At 52.6% G+C, this 14,507-nt stretch overlaps 1 protein-coding gene across 1 annotated transcript in view; it reads right to left on the bottom strand.

Annotated features, from left to right (window-relative positions):
- Nucleotides 1-14,507, bottom strand: part of LOC147672491 (anion exchange protein 3-like) — a 392,095-nt gene that overhangs the window by 279,660 nt on the left and 97,928 nt on the right. The gene's annotated exons all lie outside the window — the stretch shown is intronic.

The following is a 14,507-nucleotide window of genomic DNA, read 5'->3' as shown; positions in this document are numbered from 1 at the left end:
GGGGGGCCCATTCACACGTTACAAAGAAAGAAGAAGCAGGCCATAATAAACAATAATTTTGATCACCAAGATAATTCCAGATGAGGCTGTACCACGGGGGGGGTGAAGAAATCCCACTAGAGCAATCAACAGAGTAGGCAAAGTGTGAGGTGCACACTAGACTTCTGTCAGCATCATTGCTGACCGCCACTGTCTTATGTCACGGCTGTTACCAAGCTGATGGACGGCCCCATCACCTACCACAAGAGTGTCACCTACCGGCTATCACCAGATGACCTCCCATGACCCTCCCCGCTGCCTCTGTCCAAGGAAGGATGTACTATCACCAGATGACCTCCCATGACCCTCCTCACTACCTCTGTCCTAGGAAGGATGTACTATCACCAGATGACCTCCCATGACCCTCTCGCTGCCTCTGTCCTAAGTATGATGTACCATCACTAGATGACGTCCCATGACCCTCCCCGCTGCCTCTGTCCTAAGGAAGGATGTACTATCACCAGATGACCTCCCACGACCCTCACCGCTGCCTCTGTCCTAAAGAAGGATGTACTATCACGAGATGACTTCCCATGACCCTCCCTGCTGCCTCTGTCCTAAAGTAGGGTTTACTATCACCAGATGACCTCCCATGACCCTCCCCGCTGCCTCTGTCCTAAAGAAGGATGTACTATCACCGGATGACCTCCCATGACCCTCCCCACTGCCTCTGTCCTAAAGAAGGATGTACTATCACCGGATGACCTCCCATGACCCTCCCCGCTGCCTCAGTCCTAAGGAAGGATGTACTATCACCGGATGACCTCCCATGACCTTCCCCACTGCCTCTGTCCTAAGGAAGGATGTACTATCACCAGATGAACTCCCTTGACCCTCCCCCGCTGCCTCTGTCCTAAAGAAGGATGTACTATCACCGGATGACCTCCCATGACCCTCCCCGCTGCCTCAGTCCTAAGGAAGGATGTACTATCACCGGTTGACCTCCCATGACCCTCCCCGCTGCCTCTGTCCTAAGGAAGGATGTGCTATCACCAGATGACCTCCCATGACCCTCCCCGCTGCCTCTGTCCAAGGAAGGATGTACTATCACCAGATGACCTCCCATGACCCTCCCCGCTGCCTCTGTCCTCAGGAAAGAGGTACTATCACCAGATGACCTCCCATGACCCTCCCCACTACCTCTGTCCTAGGAAGGATGTACTATCACCAGATGACCTCACATGACACCCGCTGCCTCTGTCCTAAGGAAGGATGTACTATCACCAGATGACCTCCCATGACCCTCCCCGCTGCCTCTGTCCAAGGAAGGATGTACTATGACCAGATGACCTCCCATGACCCTCCCCGCTGCCTCTGTCCAAGGAAGGATGTACTATCACCAGATGACCTCCCATGACCCTCCCCACTACCTCTGTCCTAGGAAGGATGTACTATCACCAGATGACCTCCCATGACCCTCCGCGCTGCCTTTGTCCTAAGAAAGGATGAACTATCACCAGATGACCTCCCATGACCACCCGCTGCCTCTGTCCAAGGAAGGGTGAACTATCGCCAGATGAACTCCCATGATCCTCCGCGCTGCCTCTGTCCTAAAGAAGAATATACTATCACTAGATGACCTCCCATGACCCTTCGCGCTGCCTCTGTCCTAAGAAAGGATGAACTATCACCAGATGACCTCCCATGACCACCCGCTGCCTCTGTCCAAGGAAGGATGAACTATCACCAGATGAACTCCCATCACCCTCCGCGCCGCCTCTGTCCTAAGGAAGAATATACTATCACTAGATGACCTCCCATGACCCTCCCCGCTGCCTCTGTCCTAAGGAAGAATATTCTATCACTAGATGACCTCCCATGACCCTCCGCGCTGCCTCTGTCCTAAGAAAGGATGTACTATCACCAGATGAACTCCCTTGACCCTCCCTGCTGCCTCTGTCCTAAGGAAGAATATACTATCACCAGATGACCTCCCATGACCCTCCCTGCTGCCTCTGTCCTAAGTATGATGTATCATCACTAGATGTCCTCCCATGACCCTCCGCGCTGCCTCTGTCCAAGGAAGGATGTACTATCACCAGATGACCTCCCATGACCCTCCCCACTACCTCTGTCCTAGGAAGGATGTACTATCACCAGATGACCTCCCATGACCCTCCGCGCTGCCTCTGTCCTAAGAAAGGATGAACTATCACCAGATGACCTCCCATGACCCTCACCGCTGCCTCAGTCCTAAGGAAGGATGTACTATCACCGGATGACCTCCCATGACCCTCCCCACTGCCTCTGTCCCAAAGAAGGATGTACGATCACCAGATGACCTCCCATGACCCTCCCCGCTGATCCTGTACTAAGGAAGGATGTACTATCACCAGATGACCTCCTATGACCCTCCGCGCTGCCTCTGTCCTAAGAAAGGATGAACTATCACCAGATGACCTCCCATGACCCTCACCGCTGCCTCAGTCCTAAGGAAGGATGTACTATCACCGGATGACCTCCCATGACCCTCCCCACTGCCTCCTACCTAGACGACATCGCTGTGTACAGCCACCATTGGTCCGAGCACCTCCACCACCTCCGAGCGGTGCTACAGGCCCTTCAGCGGGCTGGCCTCACGATCAAGGCCAGCAAATGCCAAATTGGTCAGGGGTCCGTAACCTACCTCGGACACCAGGTGGGAAGCGGCCGGGTGGCCCCTCTGCAGCTCAAGATTGCCGCCATCCGGTCCTGGCAGCCCCCCATCACCCAGACCGAGGTACGCGCCTTTCTGGGACTCACGGGCTATTACAGACGGTTCGTGAAAGACTATGGTACCATAGTGGGGCCCCTCACAGAACTCACGTCCAAAAATCAACCCCAGAAGGTCAACTGGACCCCAGATTGTCAAACGGCCTTCGAACAACTGAAGGCCGCCATGTGCTCCGCCCCTGTGCTCCAGGCCCCCGACTACAGCCGGGAATTCGTTGTCCAGACGGATGCCTCCGACCACGGCATTGGGGCGGTCCTGTCTCAAGTGAACACCGAAGGCCATGATCAGCCAGTGGCCTTCATCAGCAGGCGACTCCTACCTCGAGAACAACTCTGGAGCACCATCGAGAGGGAGGCCTTCGCCGTGGTATGGGCCCTCAAAAAGCTCCGGCCCTACCTCTTTGGCACACACTTTCGGGTGCAGACCGACCATCGACCCCTGCAGTGGCTGATGCAGATGCGGGGGGAAAACCCGAAACTACTACGTTGGTCCATCTCCCTACAAGGAATGGACTTCACTGTTGAACACCGGCCTGGGCCAGATCACGCCAACGCGGATGGCCTGTCCCGCTTTTTCCGCCTCGACGAGGAGAATCCCCAGGAGGATGGGTGACTCTCCCCGCCTTCAGCTGGGGGGGACGCATGTTGGACAGGCCACATGAAGGGCCGCTCCCCCTCTGCCCGACCAGGCCCGAGCCCGGTCACTCAAGTGTCACCCACCACCACTTCACGTTTTCCGTCCCCTCCGGGACCCTTGCCTCTGAACATATCGACCTCGTGGGGCCGATCCACTACTGACCCGCGCACCCAGCCTGGGCGCCATCTTTGGACACTCCGCCACGAGGCCGCGTGGCCCCCGATCGACCCCAACCCTGGGCCTGGCCAGGCCTCAGACATCCCGGCACCACCATCCACCCAGGAGGTGAGCGGACTACTTGGCAGGTCAATGGGAGGAAGAGGTGTCGATGGTTCTCCCCCGCCAGGTGTCGCTCGCCCACAGCCTCCCCGGGCGCTGGCTCCACCCCCCTGCTGGGTGTCTGGACTCCCTCATCCCGGACCCCCCGACCTCCAAGTGCGAGGGTCCGGACATCAAAGGGCATCAGCCCTATAACTGGGGCAGCTCCAGAGCAGGAAGGCAGTTGTATCCTGGAGTCGAGAGACGCAGAGAAGAACTCATCCTTGACGGACTACTGGCGCTGCCGTAGCTCTGCCTTGCGCACATCGTCCTGCCTGTTGGCGCTGCCGCAACCTTCGTAAAACCTTCATCGTCGTCGGGACCTGCTGGCGTGGCCGCGGACCGTTGTAACTACCATCTTCATCGTGTTAAAGATTAGACTGCAAAACGTCAACATTATCGGCGCCATCTTGCCCCCTTTCCAGGCCCATTCGTGCGCGTAAGCGGCAGCCATTTTGAGCACCATGGCCTCCCTGCCCCTCACTAATAGCCAGCGCGTCTCTCTCTCTCTTAACCTCGCAAGCATTCCCCCGCACGCTGACAACCCCCCCGCTCTCTCATGCCTTGGGTCATAAACCCCTCTCCAGCGCAGCTTCACCACGGAATCCCATCCTGTTCCCAGCGCGACACCTCCCTTCATTCCTTTCATGGCCTCAAACCCTTTTGATGCAAACCCCCTTTTCCTGTGTCCCCGTTTGTCTTCCTCGTTCCCAGGCTGCCACCTGACCCTGCGGATACTGTTTATTACCCCGTACAGTAGGAAGCTTCCCCTCCCCATCAAAAGACCCCCGAACCGATCAAAGCCCCCACCCCATGAGATCCGATCAACCCCACGCATTCCGTGAATCGGCGGAATGCCCTGCTGTGCGACCACCATCACCTGTTGTGACCGGGGTGGGGAATCCAACTGTAAATGTATGTGGGAACGGGTCTGGAGGGGAGATTCCGAGGATGTTCTTTCAAGTATTAAAATATTACGAGAATGTGTTATGTGCAATAAAGGTCGTAAACTCTAGTATAAGAGGCCCGGCCTCAGAGATGTGGTTAGAGCACCTCGTGACGATACTTGCTGTCTGAATTGATGTGTTCTCCTCCGGAGAGAATAAAATCCTCGTTTCCCGCCTTCCAGTCTCCAGCGCCTGCTTCTTCATTGATTAATATTGGTGGGTCATAGAGGCGATACCGCCGGGCAACATAAAAGGGTCTTTGGTTACCGGTTGTCTTTGGAACCCTTTTTAACAATTGGCGTCCCAAACGTGGGGCCCATCAGCGACTCGTGGATCCAGTGGGAGAGGTCCTGACGACAGAGTGAACGACTGCAACGATCGGAAGGTACCCTGTCCGATAGACCCTCGTCTGACAGCCGATCATCCGAACTTCACTGGTTCCGAACAGACCTCTCTCGAGTGATCTGCGGTCCTGACTGGGAACCATCAGGAGTGCCACGAGAAGTACGAAGAGAAGAGGACGATCGGGCGCTGGATTCGGAAGACGAGAAACTGTCCATGCGGTCCGGGTAAGGTCGTGTAAACACGACGAATTGCGAAAGTGATAGATAATTGAAAGAAATTGATAATTGTTGTGAAAATACTAGTATTACTCTTTGTTAATTTATTGGAGATTCACTGTCTACAAACGGAGAAACAACAGGCTCTCCCTTTATAAACAGCGAAGGATAGGTACGCACCCGTCGGACCTATTTTTCTCCCCCACTGAACAATTGCCCCTTCGCCCCATTGATTAACTGTTATAGATTGTTTTCTGGAGATTCTCTGTCTGAAAACAGGGAAGATTAGGTCCCCTCTTTACAGATAGTGAAAGGGTAGGTGACGCGAACCTTTGCGAGCCTACTTATTCTCCCCATTGACCATATTGATTTTTTATTTTTGACCTAACGTTGATTGATTGCTCAGAATTGGTTCATGAGGTATTCACTACGTGCAAACAACGTAGAATAGAAATATTCTGTCTAGTCTTTGCGCGCAGTGATAAGATAGGTAGTGCTGATTATTATCCCATTGTGATCCGTCATGCCTGTCTTCTCCCCACTGGTCAGTAGCCTGTTTAACCCGGACCGCTTATTAGAGATGAACCATCCGGCTCCGCTGGAAGGCACCCCTAATAAGGACATGTTCACAAAGCATGGATTAGTCGCTATAGCCTATAGCCAACTGTGGCATAAATATACGAAAAAGGATCGAGAAAGTCAGTGGCCACTGATAGGATCCTTCGAAGACGATAGAATAATCACACTAGAAACAGCTCTTGGTAAAAACAAGACGACGTCCACTATGCTTGACAGCTTCGGCATGTGGCGAAAAGAAGCCGAACAACGCAAAAAGAGAACTGAGAGTAGGTTGGGAAAAGAGCTGCGGAAAGCAGCCCACCTAGCAGCCCAGAAATTAGAGAAAGAGATAAAAGAAAGAGAGGATACCAAACAGAAGCTAGAAATAGAAACATCAAGCCAGTGCCTGGTTAGAACTCCCTCCACGCTCTACCCTGATTTGCACTCGAAACAGCGAACCAACGATGATCTGCTGCTAGGTCCTCCGATCATCCACATGCCCCCTCCATATGCCCCTTCCCAACCCTTAGCCCAACACCCACTATCCCCAGGTACCAGCGAGAGCAGCCCCGCGGCTTCAGCCCCCATGGCCTCCGTGCCGGCTGAACTCCTCGTATTAGATGTTACGCAAACGACAACGCCGGGCGACCCAGAAGCCCGAAGGGTTGGTCCTGTTAGAGCATATAGACTAAGCAAACATGAACGAGCAGGGGTCGATAAGATAGCGAAGATACTGGTAGAGAAGAGGGAGGATGAAGAATCCGTCATGGATGTGTTTAATTCTTATACTGGGAGTCACAGACACAACTGTGTTACCACGTCTTAAACGCATACGAGGACCGATATCAAGAAAAAGGTCCACAGAGCCTAACGACTCTGTACCGGAAGGTTGATATCGGGGATGAGAGTGAGAGTGATGTGACGGACCTCCTTACGCGTACGCTTGAGGTTTTCCGCCACCTCACTGAACAAAAGCCAAAAACCGAATCCACTACCTCCGTAGCAATCAACCCACAAACTGAACGACCTAACACTATGATGCCGATACGAGAGGCTGCCCCTTACTGGGTTCCTCCACGAGGTGAAGGGACTCACGATGATGCAAACAACAAAGACGCAAAGGGAAGGGTAGTGTACAATTGGGTCTACCAACCATGGGACCGGCAAGAGATTCTGACCTTCCGGAAATCTCTGCCAGACCTACGTAAAAACCCCACCGCCTTCTATACTGAGTTGGGTACGGCCCTAGGATCGACGATTATGACTCTAGCCGACATCGACTTGTTTTTCGGGTTATGTCTGCCAGCTGATGTGTGGAAGCAAATCCGGAAAGTCGACCACACTGAGCTGTTTGGACATAACTGGTCACAACTTGATGGCATAGATAGACAACGAGAACCCGGACAAAAGCCTTTAAAAGCCATTTTGGACCTCCCGGATAAAATTGTGCAGAAATTAAAAACCATGATCCCAGAAAAGAAAGTGGACTGGTCGATAGTAACGGCTTGTCGCCAGAAACCCCAGGAAGATGTATCGGAATACTTCTCCCGGTTTGAAACGGTGTTCTCCGATTACAGCGGCCAGGACCTGACCACTGCAACCGGACACCATCTGTTTGTCCAGAATTACGTTAAGGGCTTATCACCTGAGGTCTCGCAGAAACTGCAGGCCAGTGAAAGTAGTTGGGCAGCCTCCAAACCTACGGCTATCCTTCAGATGGCCCAATATTATGAACATCAGAAAAACGAAAACGACAGAACTACAGAGAGAAAGAAGAAAGAATTAAAGGAGAGGGTGATGATAGCACAACTGCAAGGGGTTACTCTGGGACGAGACCAATACCGGGGAAACCATCAGATGAACGTCCCTAAAACGGCACCTCCCAAAGACCGTGCTTCAACTCCCCACATTGGACGTACAGACATTAGGGAAGACCAGTGTGCCTTCTGTAAAGGATCGGGCCACTGGAAATCACAGTGCCCGGTTCTTTTGGAACTTACCAGAAATAGGGATCCTAGAGATTCAGCAAACGAACCAAGAAATAGGGGACCACAGCGAGGGCCCCCAAACAACGCAACTAATGATAGATCCAGTAGACCGAACACATTTGATCGACCCCGACAAAACCAATGCCAGCAATCTGACTACGATGACGTTCATGACTTTGCATAGGACTGCCTAGGGCAAGGGAGGGATCCAGTCGAGCTCCATGTTGACCAGCAAGGCCCTTATGTCACTGCTAAGGTCTTGGGTACAAAGTCACCATTCCTGGTAGACACTGGCGCAACACGTAGTGCATTATCTAAACGACTGATTCCAAGGGCACCCTTGTCTGGCTTACTAATAACATCGACAGGTTTCGATGGGACGCCCTCCACTAACCCTTTGTCCGCCCCAATCCTCTTTGACTTAGAAAACAACACCACTGACACCACGTTTTTACTCTCCTCCAATAGCCCTGACGCAATTATGGGACTCGACCTATTGAAACACTTCCGAGCAACGATTAGATGTTCTCAAGATGGAGTCCGAGTTTTTCTTTACGACAATCCTGTTCTGCTTAGACAGTGCCCCCCCAGACACATGTTTTCCATCACCGACGCCGACACTTCCCTGCTCGACACTCTGCCTCCGTATCTGTGGGCCAAAACGGATTCGGATGTAGGGCGCATGATGATCGACCCAGTACACATCACTGTTCGACCAGATGCAACACTCCCAAAACTTCCACAATATCGAATATCACCCGAGGGCGAGAAGGCATTGGTAGAAATCATCCAATCACTGATAGACGCAGGAGTGGTAGAGGAAGTAGTTAGCAACATTTGCAACAGCCCAATCTTGCCCATCATTAAGAAACAGGGAGAAGGAGATGAGAAAGCATACCGCTTCATCATTGACCTTCGAGAGATCAACAAAGTGGTGGTACCCCAGTACCCTGTGGTCTCAGACATTACCACCATCCTGACTTTGATTCCCTCCACTGCCACCACCTTCACTGTCATTGACCTCAAAAATGCATTCTTTTCTATCCCCATCCACCCAGACAGCCGATATCTCTTCGGCTTCACCCTAAAAGCCCGCTCATATAGGTTCTGCCGAGCACCCCAGGGCTACACAGAAAGCCCTAGCATCTACAGCCAGGCCCTCAAGAGACAACTGGATCAAGTCCAGTTACCCGATGGAGTGGTATTAGTACAATATGTCGACGACATCCTCTTGGCAGCCGACACCACTCCACTAGCTGTCACAGCCACCATTCAACTCCTGCATTTCCTTGCAGGAAATGGCCACAAGGTCTCTAAGAAGAAGTTGCAATTCTGCCAACCCCAGGTCACTTACCTAGGCCACCTTTTGTCCAAAGACGGAAGGAAACTGACTCCTGACCGGATCCAAACCATTCTCGACACCCCCGTCCCTAAGACCCAGAAACAGGTCCGCTCCCTACTAGGCCTCACCTCCTTCTGCCGACAGTGGCTGCCCAACTTTAGCCTCGTAGTAAAACCACTGCTTTCATTGTTAGCAAAGGACGTCCCTCTCCCACTCCCTTGGACCCCTGAGTGTCAGGCTTCTTTCGTGCAACTACGAGATGCCCTCTGCTCAGCCCCTGTGTTGGGTACCCCCGATTACACAAAGCCCTTCTCCCTTTACACCCATGAGAGGGAGGGGTGCGCTTTATCTGTCCTGACCCAGTCCATTGGCCCAAAGCAACGACCATGCGCTTACTTCTCAGCCACTCTTGACCCCGTAGCCAGAGCCCTGCCTGCTTGCCTTCGAGCCGTAGCTGCTGCCGCGATCTCTATCCGACAGAGTGAGGGGATCGTGCTCTCGAATTCCCTCACAGTACTGGTACCCCATGCAGTTGACACCCTCCTAAACCAAACCAAAACGCAACACCTGACAAGTGCACGACTGACAGGGTACGAACTGACTCTGCTCGCACCCCACATCACACTGAAGAGATGCACCACACTGAACCCAGCAACCCTGCTGCCCTTACCAGAAAACGATCCCAATGCGCACCCTGTACACGACTGTGTGACCCTCACAGACGAACAGACCAGAAGTAGGGTTGACCTCAGAGACACGGCTTTCCCCGACCCCGACGGAGAGCTGTGGGTGGACGGTTCTTGCATCAAGCTCCCCGATGGCACCACTTCGGCCGCCTATGCAGTCACCACGGCTCGAACTGTAGTCGAGACAGCCCGCATAACGCAACGATCTGCCCAGGCAGCGGAACTGATTGCCCTGACACGAGCCTGTATTCTAGCAGCAGGTACCACAGCAAACATTTACACCGACAGCCAGTATGCCTTCGGGGTGGTTCACCATTTCGGGCTCCTTTGGAGGGAGAGGGGATTCTTGACCTCACACGGCACCCCCATTTTGCACGGGGACCTAGTCTCCGCCTTGATCGAAGCCGTCCTTCTCCCCAAAAAGCTTGCAGTCATCAAATGCCAGGCACACAAAAAGGTGACAGACATTATTGGACAGGGAAATGCACTAGCCGACCTCACTGCCCGAGCGACAGCTGAAAATAGGACGACAACACGCATGTACGTGACCAGGTCACAAGCAGAAAAATGGACTGACGCTAGGGACACTATCAGAGACATTCAAATGGCTAGCACACAACACGAACTGACTGAATGGACACGGGTGGGATTGAAAGATGACGAAGGCTGCTGGCGGACAAAAGACACAGACAAATGGTTGCTACCTGACTCGTATCTGATTCCCATACTGACTATGGCGCACTCCCCTGCCCACATAGGATCAGCCCCCATGATTGAACTTGTCTCCAGAGTTTGGCACAATGATAAGATCACAGAGTCCGCCAAACGCTTGGTCCAACAGTGTTTGATATGCCTGCAACACAATCCCGGGAAAGGAACTGTAGTACCCCGGGGAGGGTTTGGGGTCCCAAATCACCCGTTTGAAGTCCTGCAGATGGACTACATCCAACTAGACAGATGTCAAGGCCTGAAATATGTACTTGTGGTGGTATGCGCATTTAGCAAATGGGTGGAAGCATATCCAACCCGTGACAACACTGCTATGGCCACAGCAAAGGTACTGTTAAAGGAGTTTTTCCCCCGTTACGGCCTTTGTCGAATTTTGTGGAGCGACAATGGCCCCCACTTCGTAGCCGAAGTTATCCAACTCATTTTGAAGGGGTTGGGTGTAAAACAAAAGTTCCACGCAGTCTTCCACCCCCAATCTGCTGGACTAGTTGAACGACATAACGCCACACTGAAACTAAAATTGGCCAAAATAGTAGCTACCACAGGACTGAAATGGCCAGACGCACTCCCCCTGGCATTGCTCTCAATGCGTTCCACCCCCACCAAACACCACTTGACACCATACGAGGTTGTGTTCGGCCGGCCTATGAATGTTTGGTCTGCGCCGAAACCAACTTCCATTCATGACGTCCCGGACGTCCTAATGTCTGATTACTTATGCCAGTTGACTAAAACACTGTCTGTTATCCATCAACAGGTGCTGCATGCCATCCCTGACGCTTCCAGGGGTCCCGGACACACCATCCAACCTGGGGACTTCGTCCTGATCCGGAACTTCCAGCGTGCCAAGAGTCTGGAACCCCGGTGGACGGGCCCCTGGCAAGTCCTCATCACCACCCGAACAGCACTCCGGGTGGAGGGAAAACGCAACTGGCTGCATGCACACCACTGCAAGAAGATCTCCTCGACCCTGACCTCGACCGAAACCATCAACAGTCAAGAAGAGCTCCTGAACAAGGACCGACCGTCACTATCCTGCTATCCCGATACCGAAACACTTGAACTTTCAAAATTCTCTGATCCCACAGTGCCATCAAGAGAAGGGTATTTCCTGCGTCGAAAGGAGGGAGTTACGGCTAAGTAGACCACAGACTGAGTTAAATCTCAGAACGGTGACCTAAACACTACCGAGGGTTACCCGGAGAGAAGCAAAGCAAAGTCTGTGGTTCTGCCCGCTACCGAGCCCCTTGAAGACGATGGAAGCGCCAGATAAGAAGATGATGGAAGCGCCAAATAAGAAGATGATGAAGGAAACAGGAAATACCCACCGCAGGAACCCAAAAGCAGACAGACTCCATAGCCCAAAGACTATTGCGCTCTTCATCACAATCCTCTTCTGCTTTCTCCTCATGACCACACTCTGGATTGTGGAAGAAAATGCACCTGCTCACGAAACATTCCTGACCACTGTCCAGCCTACCACCATGAAGGAACATTATCTGATCTCGCTCTCTCCCCAACTCAGAGAGAGGCGAAAGGAATTTTGGAATAACTCCTTCGTACAACTACTTCACCAGCACAACCTTGCCACCAATGCCACCAACTGTTGGATCTGTGGGTTGCTACCCCACGCCACTGGACACTCGATACCATTCATCCCTTCACCTTTCTCAGTTCACGGTTCCTGTCTTGCCTGGCTGATGCTTCTGCAAGAAAGCTTTAAGGACAATGCCACCTCCAGCAAAACGGTAACGCATTTCTACCACGGGGTCTGGCGGAACAGAACAAAGACACACTTCTGCCCGCAGACCAACAACAACACCATCCACTTGGACATCCCTGCTAAAGAACAAGTTGAAATGCAAGTGTTCAATAATCCAACCAGAACCACCTTCTCCTACCTGCGAAAACGAACGGCTGCCACTCTGACTGTGGCCCTGTCAGTCATCAACGTCACTGGCCACATGTGCATGGAAGGGCTTGGGACTCAGCTGGTAGGCCACAGTGCCTGCCGGTTTTCCAGAACTCTGGACTCCATCGACCCGCCTTCCTTTGTGGCATCTCCAAACACGTATTTCGTCTGCGGCACAAAGGCTTACACCTGGCTCCCCAAAGGCTGGGGGGGCACTTGTTTCATTTCCTTCATTCTTCCTCCGACATATGTGGCACCAGCAAATCATCACAGACAAAAACGAGCCAAGGACATCGAACAAGCCGATTCAACAGGAGCGCAATTCATCGATGCTATGAAAGGACTGGTCCCCCTCTGGGGCCCGATGGCAAACAGCCGTGCCATCCGACATCTGACTCAAGCAGTTGAGACAACAATGAACATCACGGCTGGTATCCTTGCTAACAACACCGCTGAACTTCAAGCGGTCCGCTTGGTGGCTCTCCAGAACCGCCTTGTCCTGGATGTGGTTCTTGCGGACCGTGGTGGAGCATGCCGCATCATTGGGTCCAGCTGCTGTACATACATACCGGACAACTCACCCTCAGTGTACAAAGCCATCGAACATCTCCACAGACTCTCTTCAGAAGTACACCAGGAACAAGAAGAATGGTCGCTTGGTGGTTGGTTCTGGAACACCGTTAAGAACTGGGGTTGGAGACTGTTCACCATTATCCTGATTCCTGTAGTTGTGATATGCGGTCTATGCTTAGGAATTCAATGTCTGCCACCTCTGTGTTCATTATGTGCAAATTGTATTTGCCCTAAGACTGTGGACTTTGAAAACGAACGTATGAGAGCAATATATGATGCCGAGGTTAGGAATTTGATGAAGATTGACATTGAGTAAGCAAGTTGGCTAAGATATGTTGAAAAGGGAGGACTGTTAAAGATTAGACTGCAAAACGTCAACATTATCGGCGCCATCTTGCCCCCTTTCCAGGCCCATTCGTGCGCGTAAGCGGCAGCCATTTTGAGCACCATGGCCTCCCTGCCCCTCACTAATAGCCAGCGCGTCTCTCTCTCTCTTAACCTCGCAAGCATTCCCCCGCACGCTGACAACCCCCCCGCTCTCTCATGCCTTGGGTCATAAACCCCTCTCCAGCGCAGCTTCACCACGGAATCCCATCCTGTTCCCAGCGCGACACCTCCCTTCATTCCTTTCATGGCCTCAAACCCTTTTGATGCAAACCCCCTTTTCCTGTGTCCCCGTTTGTCTTCCTCGTTCCCAGGCTGCCACCTGACCCTGCGGATACTGTTTATTACCCCGTACAGTAGGAAGCTTCCCCTCCCCATCAAAAGACCCCCGAACCGATCAAAGCCCCCACCCCATGAGATCCGATCAACCCCACGCATTCCGTGAATCGGCGGAATGCCCTGCTGTGCGACCACCATCACCTGTTGTGACCGGGGTGGGGAATCCAACTGTAAATGTATGTGGGAACGGGTCTGGAGGGGAGATTCCGAGGATGTTCTTTCAAGTATTAAAATATTACGAGAATGTGTTATGTGCAATAAAGGTCGTAAACTCTAGTATAAGAGGCCCGGCCTCAGAGATGTGGTTAGAGCACCTCGTGACGATACTTGCTGTCTGAATTGATGTGTTCTCCTCCGGAGAGAATAAAATCCTCGTTTCCCGCCTTCCAGTCTCCAGCGCCTGCTTCTTCATTGATTAATATTGGTGGGTCATAGAGGCGATACCGCCGGGCAACATAAAAGGGTCTTTGGTTACCGGTTGTCTTTGGAACCCTTTTTAACAATCGGGACCTGCTGGCTCCGCCGCGGACCGTCGCTTCTTCCGTCCATCTCGGGACCTGCTGGCTCCGCCGCGGCCCGATCATCTAGAACGCCGAGCTCGAGGATTGAGAGCTATTTTCATCTATTGGTAACAAGACTGTCCCGCTACCCTTTTCCCAACCCAGAGACCAGAATCGAGGGGACCCCTGAGTCCAGACCTCCTTGTACCATTCTACCGTACCTAAAGAATTGCTATAAAGTATCGTTGAACCTTATCCTTGTGTGGTGTACGTCTGTGGGGGG

This window comes from Lissotriton vulgaris, unplaced genomic scaffold (assembly GCF_964263255.1).
Source record: "Lissotriton vulgaris unplaced genomic scaffold, aLisVul1.2 SCAFFOLD_1073, whole genome shotgun sequence".
NCBI lineage: Eukaryota > Metazoa > Chordata > Amphibia > Caudata > Salamandridae > Lissotriton > Lissotriton vulgaris.
The sequence above is the reverse complement of the archived record's forward strand: the minus strand, read 5'-3'. Positions and strand labels throughout refer to the sequence as shown.